The following is a 12,230-nucleotide window of genomic DNA, read 5'->3' on the forward strand; positions in this document are numbered from 1 at the left end:
TTATTAACTATAATCAAAATAGACATTTTGAAATTTTCTCCAATATGACAGTATACTTGAACAACATATCCCTACTTCTCCCCTGCCCTGATCTACTCATTTGATGCCAACTAACATTTTAGGTTTTGCTTCTAAAATTTCCGAGTCCACATATAAATGACATCTTGTAGAGTTTGCTTTTCTGTTTCTGGATTATTTACCTTAACTTAATGTCATTTAGGTTCACCCATGTTGTTACAAATGGTAAGATTTTATTGTTTTTTTTCCTATTGAGCATATATACATTTTCTTTTAATAATTTTTGAAAATGTTATATATAAATACTGCACTTACATCATTCTCCCTTTTCTCTCTTTCTTTCAATGCCTCCCATTATATATATAATGAGTTTATTTGGTATTGCTCATTATATGTGTTTAGGGCTGACTGCTTAGAACTGGATCATGTATATCAGGGCAGATCATGAAGCAGACTGATTCTTACTCTCTTTAACAGTCACCACTAATTTCCTGTAGCTCTTCATCCAAGTATGGGGCCTTGTGAGATTTCAATATCAATTAATGTCATTTTCAGGTTTTGTTTGGGCTACCATATAGTTGAGAGTTTATGGGTGCAGCTTCCCTGTAATATATAGGAGACACAATCTTGCAGCAGATACCTGGTGCTTTGGCTCTTACAATTTTTCTTTCCCCTTTCCCTTAATGGTCCCTAAACTTCAGTGTACAGTTTGTGTTATACATTTATCCACTCATGTTGGGATCCCTAGAGTTCTGCTATGTTGATCCATTTTTGGTCAATTTTGTGATGAATCTGAGAATGGAGGTAGCAGATAAATGTTCTTTAGATATATACTTGACAATGGGACTTCTGGATCATATGGCAACTTTATTCTTAATTTTTTGAGATATCTGTATGCTGTTTTTAATAATGGCTATACTAGTTAGTGTTCCCATAGACAGTGTGCAAAAGTCAATTTTTTCAAGTCTTCACTTGCTTTTATATTTTTGATTGTAAATATTAACTTAGATAAGGTGATCTATCATTATGGTTTTGATCTAGCTTTCTCCAATGATTAGTTGTATTGACCATTCTTCCACACATCTGTTGGCCATTGGTGTGTCTTGAGAAAGATCTAGATAGATCTTTTGCTCATTTTTACTTTTTACTTTTATTTATTTTCATACTGAGTTTCCTCTACCTGCTCCAGCTAGTCCCTGCCCCTGCCCTCCACCCTATCCACTCCTCCTCTGTTTCTCCTCAGAAAAGCGACAGCCTCAATGAATATCAACCAGCCACAGCATATCAAATTGCAGTAACACTAGCCATCTACTCTTGTATTCCAGCTAGACAAGGCAATCCAGTAGGAGGAAACAGTCACAAAGGCAGGCAAAGGAGTCAGAGATAGTTCCTGCTCCCACGGTTAGGAGTCCCACAAAATCAATCTACACAACTGAAATACATATGCAGAAGATCTAGGTGAGTCTCATGCATGTGGTTCAGTCTCTGTAAGCCCCTATGAACCCAGGCTAGTTGATTCTGTGGGTGGTGTTCTTGTGCTGTCCTTGATTGTGGGGGAATGAGCAGTGCACAGACAGCCTGGTCCCCAATTGAGCACAGGCCTGGATCCCAGGTGACGTTAAGGGACAGAAGGTGTTTGGCCATGCTTCCTGCCCCTGCCCCCAGCTCCTGTCACAGCTACAACCTCTCACAGCCCCCCCTCCCCCACCTGCCCTCAGAGAGGTGTGTGGTCATCAGTCACATAGGCAATGCCCCAGGCTCCTGGTATTCTGTCTGGACTCCACTCCCACAGTTATCTGGCAACAGCCAGATATGCTCTTCCCCATGGTTACCTGGCAACAGCCAAGATAGCCCAGACCACTATAAAAGTAGCTGCTTGCCCCCTCCTTGCTCTCTTACTCTCTTACCTCTTATTCTCTTGCTCTTATTCTCAGTCCCCTGTTCTCCCCCTCCCCATTCCTTTCCCCCTCTCTTCACGTGGTCATGGCCAGCCCCTACTTCCCTACACTTCTCTCTCTCTGCCTTTCTACAATAAATGTCTTAAAACTATGGACCATCTCTTCTCATTAGAACCTGCCAGGCTGGAGCAATGGAGCAGGTCTTCCCCTAAAGAACTGCACATCTAACCTCCAGCCAAAGCCGCAACCAACCCAAGCAACCCACACCTACCCTTTTTCATTTTGACCCCTGAGCAAGAGTCTGTCCGAGGGTCCCCACCCATTCTCAGTTCTTCCATGACATACAGTGGCATCTGAGATATCTGAGAGAGAGAGAACCTATTGCTGTCCCAGCCTCTGGTTCCTGGCCCTCCATGCAGTGTCAGAGGTAGGTTCCCTCTCATGGCATGAGTCTCTTCTCAAGTTGGACCAGTCATTGATTGGCCACTCCCACACAATTTCTGTACTACCTCTACAGCAGCATATCTTGTGGGCCAAGCCAATTCTATGTTTAAGGTTTTGTGGCTAGATTAGTGTCCCAATCACTCCACTGTAAGTCTTGCCTGGTTACAGGAGATAGGTAAATCAGGCTGTATATCCCCATTGCTATGTGTCTTAGCTAGGGTCACCCTGATCAATTTCTAGGAGTTTCCATTGCCCTAAGTTTCTAGCTTGACACAGAGGTGCCCCTGTGATTTCAGTTGTTTCTCCCAGTACTTTCTCCCTCTATCCTCCCCACACCTGATCCCTTCTGTTTGTATCCCCACTCCCATCCCAGTACCCTCCCCCCATCCACATGGGATGCCTATCTTGTTTCCTCTTCTCAGTGAGATTTATATTTCACTGATTTTTAATAAACCTTTTCAAATATTTATACAATATTATATTATATACTGTTTAGGTTAGAATCTGCCAATTTTAATTTTTTTATTCTGATGTGTAAAATAAATGAGCTGAATTCCCATGTTACTGTTGTAGTTGGTGCCCTCCATCACAGCCTACCAAATCCCAGCTTTTCTGGGTATATATCTGTTTGTTTGTCCTTTCTTTATTCCCAATGGCTCCAGCCAGGTCAGTTCCTGAAGCTGTGCAGAACACATCTGTACAGATTTTCTTCTATTCTCTAGGCATCATTGTCCCTTCACTTGATTGTTTCCTTTGCTTCATAAAAGTTTTTTAGCTTGATGTAATCTCAATTGTCCAGTCTTGCTTTTAGCACTGCTATTGAGATCTTCTCTAAAGAAGGAAAAAGTTCCTATTCAGATTAAAGTAGTAATGCATTTATTCACTATTGTTCTGTCCAGTGGCACCATGGTTTTAGGTCTTACATTTAAGCCTTTAATCCATTTTTGAGTTGATTTTCATATATGACACTTTACCTTCATTCTTTTGCATGTGCATAACCAGTTTCCCCAATATCATATGTTTAAAGAACTATCCTTTTCTTAGTGTCCTTTTTGCTTAGTGTCTTTATCAATACAACAAATGGCTTCAAATACCTGCAATTGTTTCTGGACTCTTTTCTATTCCCTTGATCTAGGTATGTTTCTATGCTAGTGCCATGCTTTTAAAATGATTATTGGCTTGCAGTATATTTTGAAATTAAATGTGCAGTGCTTTCAGGTTTGTTCTGTCATTCAAGATTGTTTTGGCTATTTGAAACCTTTTATGCTTCCACACGAATTTTAAGATTCATTCCTCTTTCCATGAGAATGTCCTTTGGGCAGTGGTGGCCAGCGGCACAGCTGATGCCTGAAGGGGATCTAGCTAGTGTGAAGGCCAGTGCAGCCTTGAGCCCCTGCCAACATGAGCAAGACCTTAGCGAAGATGGAGGAGATTGAAGCTGAGATGGCTGGACTCAAAAGAACAAAGCTACAGCACATCACCTTGGACTCCTTAAGGCTTGCCTTGCTAAGCTTCAAAGAGAACTCATCATTCCAAAAGGTGGGGTGGTGGTGGGCCAGGAGAAGGTTTTGATGTGGCCAAGACAGGCAATGCTCAAATTGGGTTTGTGGGTTTTCTATATGTGGGGAAGTCAACTCTGCTAAGTAACTTAGCAAGAGTGTATTCTGAAGTGGCAGCCTACAAATTCACTACATTGACCACAGTGCCTGGTGTCATCAGATATAAAGGTGCCAAGATCCAGCTCCTGGATCTCCCAGGTATTATTGAAGGTGCCAAGGATGGGAAAGGTAGAGGTCATCAAGTCATTGCAGTAGCCCAAATGTGTAATGTGATCTTGATTGTTCTGGATGTTCTAAAATCCTTGGGACATAAGAAGATAATTGAGGGGGCTAGAGAGATGGCTCAGCGGTTAAGAGCACTGACTGAAGGTCTACCGAAGGTCCTGAGTTCAAATCCCAGCAACCACATGGTGGCTCACCACCATCCATAATGAGATCTGATGTCCTCTTCTGGTGTGTCTGAAGACAGCTATAGTCTACTTACATATAATAAATAAAAAATAAAAATAAAATAAATAAAAAGAAGATAATTGAAAACGAGTTGGAAGGCTTTGGGATTCACTTGAACAGCAACCCCCCCACCCCAACATTGGCTTTAAGAAGAAAGACAAGGGCAACATTAATCTCACAGCCACTTGCCTTCAGAGTGAACTAGATACTGAAACAGTGAAAATTCATAATGCTGATGTGACTTTGTGTAGTGATGCCACAGCTGGTGACATTATCGATGTGGTTGAAGGAAACAGTTTGTATTCCTTGTATCTATGTATTAAATAAGATTGAGCGGGGTGGTGGTGGCGCATTCCTTTAATCCCAGCACTTGGGAGGCAGAGGCAGGTGGATTTCTGAGTTCGAGGCCAGCCTGGTCTACAGAGTGAGTTCCAGGACAGCCAGGGCTACACAGAGAAACCCTGTCTCAAAAACCAAAACCAAAACCAAAAAAGATTGATCAGATCTCCATTGAGGAGTTGGATATTTTCTATAAGGTGCCTCACTGTGCTTTGGTCTGGGGTCTCTCTGTGAAACATAATCCTCAGATTATGGAAGATGAAGACATCATTCAGATTATGAAAAAGTGAAATCCTGTTCCCATCTTCTGGCCAGCCACAGCACTGTTCCTTATGACCAAGTACTTTCCTCAGCCCCTTCTGTCTTTGGCAGCCTCTGGATTGGATTACAGCAGGGATGGATATGGAGACCTCCAAACTGAAAACACCACCTTTTTTTTTTTTTTTTTTTTTTTTGAGATAAGATCTCATGCATTTAGGCTGGCTTTGAACTCTTTGCAGCTGAGGTTTGCCTAGAATTCCTTTTATCAGCCTCCATCTCCCAAGTGCTGGGCTTACTGCTGTGTACTGTAACACCTCAGCAACATCACCTTTCCTACTTTGGTGTCACTTTTATTGAACTGTATAAAAAACCAGGTGGGCCTGTTGGCCATGTGTCACTCATTGTCAGATTTGCTGTGGGATGAGGTGAGTAGAAAATGCCTACTCTGTCATAGGAAATGGGATGTAGAGAATGAGATGTGTGGTGTCCATTTATCCATTGGTAGTGTGCCTCAAAGATAGGCTTTCACCTAGGTTTGGCTTTCTGTCCTTTCTAGTGGTCCTTCTCAGGACATTGGAGAAAGAAAGGTATACTAGGTCAAGTTAACTGTAGATTTTCTCCAGCTCTGGTCTGTTTTGAGACTATAGTCTATGGACAGCAGTTGGATGGAGTGCTGGCTGTGATGAGGGATTTGAGAGTGGGGTTTGAGTTGCAAGTTTTCTATTAGCTATGCACCTAAAAAGATTACTCAGTTTTGTGAGCCTCAATCTCATCATGTAATACAGGGACAGTGGGGCAATGGCATTAACTTTTTAAGGTTGGGATTGCTGGTATTAAGGGGCGGGTTTTGGAAGTTGCTTAGCACAGTGTCAGTCCTAGGAAATATTCACTGTATGGTGATTCCTGTTGTCACTCAGCCTGTTTTTGTTTTTGTTTTTGTTTGTTTTTTTTTCTCTAGACATGGTTTCTCTGTGTAACCTGGCTGTCCTGGAACTCACTCTGTAGACCAAGGCTAGCCTCAAACTCAGGGATCTGGCTTGCTTCTGCCTCCTGAGTGCTGAGATTAAAGGTGGGTGCCACCAAAAGAAAAAGAAAAGAAAAAAAAAGAAAAGGAAAAAAGAATGTCCTTTGTATTTCTATAGGAATTACATTGAATCTTAGCTTTTCTATTATATGCACATTTTCACAATATCGATTCTTTAATCCATGGGCATGGATATTTTGCTATTGCCTTATGTTTCTTTCATAATTATTTTATAGTTCTCAGTGTAAACACTCACTTCCCTGGTGAAATTTACTTTTATGTATTATATGAGATTACTTTCTTCATTTCTTTTTTAGATAGTTCCCTATTAGTATGTATAAATGATACTGACTTGCAGATGCTGATTTTGTGTTGTGAATCAATAAAATTGTACATTGCTAATAAGCTTTTGATGGACACTTTAGGATATATGTGTCTGTGTGTTTGTATGTGTGTGTATCTTTCTTTTACAGTAGCAAGGCTATTTTTCTGCTTTCACAATTCTGGCTGAGACTTGCAGTGCTATATGAAACAGAAGTAGCAAAAGTAGCCATCCTTTTGTTCTAGGTCTTATAGTCAAGTGCTTTCAACATTCTCTCATTCACCATGATGTTAAGTGGGATTGTTCTACATGGTTCTTATTGTTTTGTGGTACATTTATTGTATATTTTTTCAGAGTTTGTAACATGTTGATGTTTTTCAAATGCTTATTTTTGCATTGATGGAAATGATACACTTTTCCTTTGTTCTGTTAAAGTGATATATTCTGTTTATTGATTTGCATGTGTCAAATCATCCTTGTACCTCTGGGATGAATACCATTTAGTCACAGTGAATAATTTTTCAAAGTGCTGTTAGATTCAGTTTGCTATTATGTTGTTGAGGATGTTTTGCATTAATATTCATCACGTATATTGGCCTATAGTTTCTCTGTTTGTTGTATCCTTGTCTAGCTTTAATATCAGCATATTATTGAGCTGAGTGAGTTTGGAAGGATTCCTTTAATACGTGGAGGCAGTTTGAAGAGAATTGCTATTAATTTTTTAAACAGAAGAATTCAGTAGTGAACTTCCCAGGTTCTGAGCTTTTCTTTGATGAGAGACTTTTTATTATTAATTCTGATCTCTTTCTTTGATGTAGGCATTGAGTGCTATAAACTTTTCTCTTCCAATTGCCTGTAGGTTTTGGAATGCTATGTTTCTGCTTTCCTTTGCCTCAGGGTGGTGTGTGTGTGTGTGTGTGTGTGTGTGTGTGTGTGTGTGTGTGTTGTTTTATTTTTTAACAGCCTCTAGTTTGTTCAGGAATGCTTTGTTTCATTTACATGTATATTTTCATAGCCCTTCTTAAGGAATTCTAGCTTTCTCTCATGGTGATCAGAAAAATACTTAATGACTTTGATCTTCTTCAGTTTATTGAGATTTATATTATGCCCTTACTTATGACTTAGCCTTGGTAATATCTTTATTCTTTAGATATAAATTATGGGGCATAATGAGTATTGCAAATACATACTGCATAAATATAGACTTTAATTATATTATTGAGTACCCTGTGATTTGTGGCAAATTAGTTACCCCAGCTGTGCTTCAGTTTCTTTCCTATAAGTTATGATGAAGAATAATGGCATAGATGAAGAATAAAGACTTCATAGTGTACTTGAGGGTGAGATGAGCTTGCAAATTAAAAACCACTAAGACCTGTGCCTGGTACATTTACAAAGATTGTTCTGATATTTTATTGTAAAAGTAAGTAGGAACAAAAGCCCTGTACAAGATTTTCTTGGTTGCTTCATTATCACGTTCCTTTGCCTACTTTATTTGTCCTGATGACTCCTATGGGGTGCGTGTCACTTCAGAAGCTTCTATGATTTTTTCATTTGATCTTGTTAGGGTGACCACAAATAAAAGGAAAAAGAGAAAATTAAATAGCTTTACCATTGTATCTCTTTCTGACCATATTCTGATGTCTCCTTGATCATAAGTACAATAAAAATATACACAGGGAAATTTTTATAACTGAAATTAGATAAAGAGATTTGATTCTTCCATTGAAAGTTTTATTTCCATTAAACATTTTGTTTTCTTACGTGTAATTTTAAGGTTGACAAATCCTTGATATCATTAATCTCAATTGAGTTCTGTTAATGATGGTATTTCTGGTACTTTAAGATGATAAAACTAAAGTAAAATTATATGTAATGATTTTAGATGTTCTCTTTACATGTTATTTGAGGATGTCATAGGCATGAAGATTTTTTACTACCGGACTCATGAAACACATGAATATTATGTTGAATGGAATTAACAGAGTCCTGTGGATTAATCCAAGAACTCCTTGCATTTGCTAGCTGAAGATAAGTCTTCATCTTAAGAAGTGTGCAAAAATAACAAAGAAAATAGACATGGAATTATTCACCAAAATAAGTTCTATTTTTAGATCAGTTTTAGGTTTAGAACAAAGCTGAGGAGACTGCAAAGAGATTTTCCTTATCACTGTATATACCCAACTTCCTATTTTCACCAAAGCAGGACATTTGTTACAAATGATGAACACACATTAATACACCATTATCACCCAGAGTGCATTATTTACAACAGCTACTGCACAGTTCATAGGTTGGGACAAATATACAATCACATATATCTTCAATTAAAATGTCATTGAGGATTGATTGTCCTAAATGTTCCTCATTCTCTGCCAATAGAACACTATTGTGCTACAGAAAATTATTTTTTGAACATCTTAAAACTTTATAGTTAGTAATTATAGTGACAATAAGCCTCAGAAATCATGATGAATACAGACTTAGAAGCAGACAACTTTTTTCACAGAAAAAAGTAGAGAAGTCAGTTGCTCAGGGTCATATACTGATAACTCTAGGGACACTTGAATTTGGGTACAATCTTTTAATCTTTAGACAGTCATTATTGAGTTTATTATGTTTCCTAGGCTTCATATAATGACAAAAAGAAAAATAAACAAACAAACAAACAAAAAACAACCAAACAAAACTCTACCTAGTTCAAGAATTGAGATAATATGTGAGCATCTATCAACTAAAAGCATAAATCATAGAATAACAGTATAAGGCTTATGTGGATTGTAAAATTACAAATCAGTATAAACAAATGCATTTGGAAATCACTGAGATTGAGGAAGATTGTAATGTCAGTAGGGCCTAAAGGATAAAAAAGAAATAAGCTGTATCTGAATAAACTTAAAAAATGAATGATGGTTCCAGATGATGGTTCAGCAGGTAAAGGTGCTTCCTACCAAGTCTAAGGACCTGAGTTCAATTCCTAAGACTCACATGGTGGAAGGAGAGAACTGACTCCCAGGAGTTATACTCTGCCTCTCACAACATGTACCATAGCAACCACCCCAAATTAACAAAAACATTAGATATAAAACATATTATATGACATTCAATATGAAAAAAGACTACCTGAAGTTGATATTAGAGTGAAAACAACAACAGCAGCAATAAAAATAAACCTGGATCTCTAATACTTCTACTCTTGAAACTTCATCCAGACATAGACCATCCAGCTGCAATGACAAATAGTATTCCTTATTCACTTACATGTTAAGACACTTCAATGCTTTGACAGATGGAGGGATGTACCATTTAATTGCAGCATGGACTTTAGGCAGGAAAAAGACCTGCACTGGGGTCATCATCTACTTACAAGCTGGGATACTGTACTGGCTGGTTTTGTGTGCCAACTTGTCACAGGCTGGAGTTATCACAGAGAAGGGAGTTTCAGTTGAGGAAGTGCCTCCATGCGGTCCAGCTGTGGAGCATTTTCTCAATTAGTGATCAAGGAGGTAGGGGCCCTTGTGGGTGGTGCCATCCCTGGGCTGGAAGTCTTGGGTTCTATAAGAGAGAAGGCTGAGCAAGCCAGGGGAAGCAAGCCAGTAAGGAACATCTCTCCATGGCCTCTGCATCAGCTCCTGCTTCCTGATCTGCTTGAGTTCCAGTCCTGACTTCCTCTGGTGATCAACAGCAGTGTGGAAGTAAGCCAAATAAACCCTTTCCTCCCCAACTTGCTACTTGGTCATGATGTTTGTGTAGGAATAGAAACCCTCATTAAGACAGATACCAATAGTGCAGAGAAAAGGAATGGAGAAAGGTATTGAAATTTTTTGGTTTGGGCTTATGACCAGCCATTGCTAGGGGAAGCTAGTGATACAGAGAATGTGATAGTTCAAGAATATCAGGTGATTGATAAGCATCTCTTGTGGTCAGTCCTCACTGAGTTTGGTAGTGCAGGAACTCAGGAATCTAAAAAAAAAACAAGATGGTACTAAATTACTTTAGTTCCAAGAACTGTCATTGTTTATCCCAAATGGAGGAGGATACAAGATGACATGATCATAGCTAATGGTCTTGAGTAGAATTTCATGTAATTATCCCAGTGATTCTGTAAGTGAAGAAGGGAAGATGTGCTTGGCCTCTCAAATCATTACCTTAAATATATCTAGCTGTAAGTAAGGTAAAATTACAGTAAATTTTGTCTTCCTGATTATTTTCTTTGTGATAGCAAAGAGCCTCTCATTGCTCAAGTACATTCTGTCCATTTTATGGAATTGAGTTTTATCCACTGGAGAAAAAAAAAACACTATCCATCATGTCAATTGATGTTCTTTTCATGACTATTTTGTATTCTAATGGGCACATCCACAGTCTGAGCATTTGACCTCATGTCCATAGGACGATGCCCTTTTTATGCCCCTTGACACAGATAATTGATTAGAATTAGACATTTTGTTCCTAGTTTTATGAATCGGGCTAACCAAGTGTATTTTCTTCAAGGAAGATTCAGTTATTAGCCTATGATTATGGTCTCATAGTAGTTCAGGAATGCTTTTCTATTCTGAGCCTTGGACTTGGTGTGTTAAATTGTTAAATTGTTTAATGACATGTCAATGGAAAGATCCATATGCTGAACCTGGGCTTTAAGAATTGTGTGTTTCTGCTCTCTTTCTTATGCCTCTGTCATCTTATGATAAGAAGCTCGAGACAATTGCTACCTTTATAATGTGAGTCTTAGAATGTACACATGTGGATCAGAGTGGATCAACTGAACTAGTTAGGATGAGTTAACTACTACTGGAATCTTAAGAGATCATGGGAATCAGTGGTCTTGTTTTGTCACTGATGTTTACAACTAACTTCATTGAAGACTAGAGGCCATGTCTAATCTATGGTGTGCTCTTCAGCTGGAAACTTATGTAGATTTGTCTGCCATTTGGGGTTATATTCGAGTAAGTAAGGGAAGCCAATCTATAGAAAGAAAGAAGTGAAACCTAAAAGTAGCAAAGATAATCACTGTAACCTAGTTTCAGCTTCCTTGAGGTCTGGAATTATGGGAGTCAATAGGTCATTGGACTGTTTCTTGGATGGGCTTCTTATCTATGGAAGGATGGTTACCACTGGGCTATGTTGAGGAACCTAGTTCCTTGAATTTAGTCAACACTGTTAACAATAGAACTATGAAGTGATGCCACAACGTGATCTCCATGAGGCTGAGTCACTTGAGAACGAAATCAGTTTGAGTTTTTCTGTCTGACAACAAGATCTGTCTGAAAGCCTAGGGAGAACCAGGCCTGTAGTGTGAAATGTTGTGAGGATCAGAAGTTTTCAGGGACAAGTAAAGTAGATGATTGGTTATTTCTCCAGTCTATTCCCCTTTCTCACACTTCTTCTGTACTTCTGTACTCTGTTCCTTCTGTAACTCAGACAGCTACTATCTCCCTGTCAGACTCAAGCAACAGCCTGGCCCGAGTATCACTGAGCCTTTACTTCCCAAAGTACACCACTACAAGAGGCTTGGGTGAGTCTAATCTTGAGTATGCAAGTGCTGGGGAACCTCACAAGCAAATCAAGCTCATTTCTGTGGCAACAGTGACTGGTTCTATCTCAAGCAAGGGCCCCAGTCATGGCAACTATAATCCTTGCTGAGATTGTTCCTTGTAGTTCTTTGAGAAAAGATTGTTTTTGTTTTGATGTCTGTGCCAGAAGGATTGGAAAACACATGTGCTGGTTACTTTGATGCTATCAGATCAGAACCTGACAATGGATTCTGAAAGATTCAAGAATTATGATGATGAAGTAGGAGGGAAGGAGGAAGGGAGGGAGAGAAAGGGAAGAGAAAGATGAAAATGTTGCATAAATCTCTCAGGTTATCTTTATGAAAGCTGACTGCACTACCTAGTGTTTTCCAGGGTACTGGT

The 12,230-nt window shown here is 39.0% G+C and overlaps 1 pseudogene; it reads left to right on the forward strand.

The window, feature by feature from the left end:
- Positions 1-3,761: 3,761 nt before the first annotated feature.
- LOC116091067 lies at positions 3,762-4,998 on the forward strand (annotated as a pseudogene).
- Positions 4,999-12,230: the final 7,232 nt, after the last annotated feature.

The sequence above is a fragment of the Mastomys coucha genome, chromosome X (genome assembly GCF_008632895.1).
Source record: "Mastomys coucha isolate ucsf_1 chromosome X, UCSF_Mcou_1, whole genome shotgun sequence".
Lineage (NCBI taxonomy): Eukaryota > Metazoa > Chordata > Mammalia > Rodentia > Muridae > Mastomys > Mastomys coucha.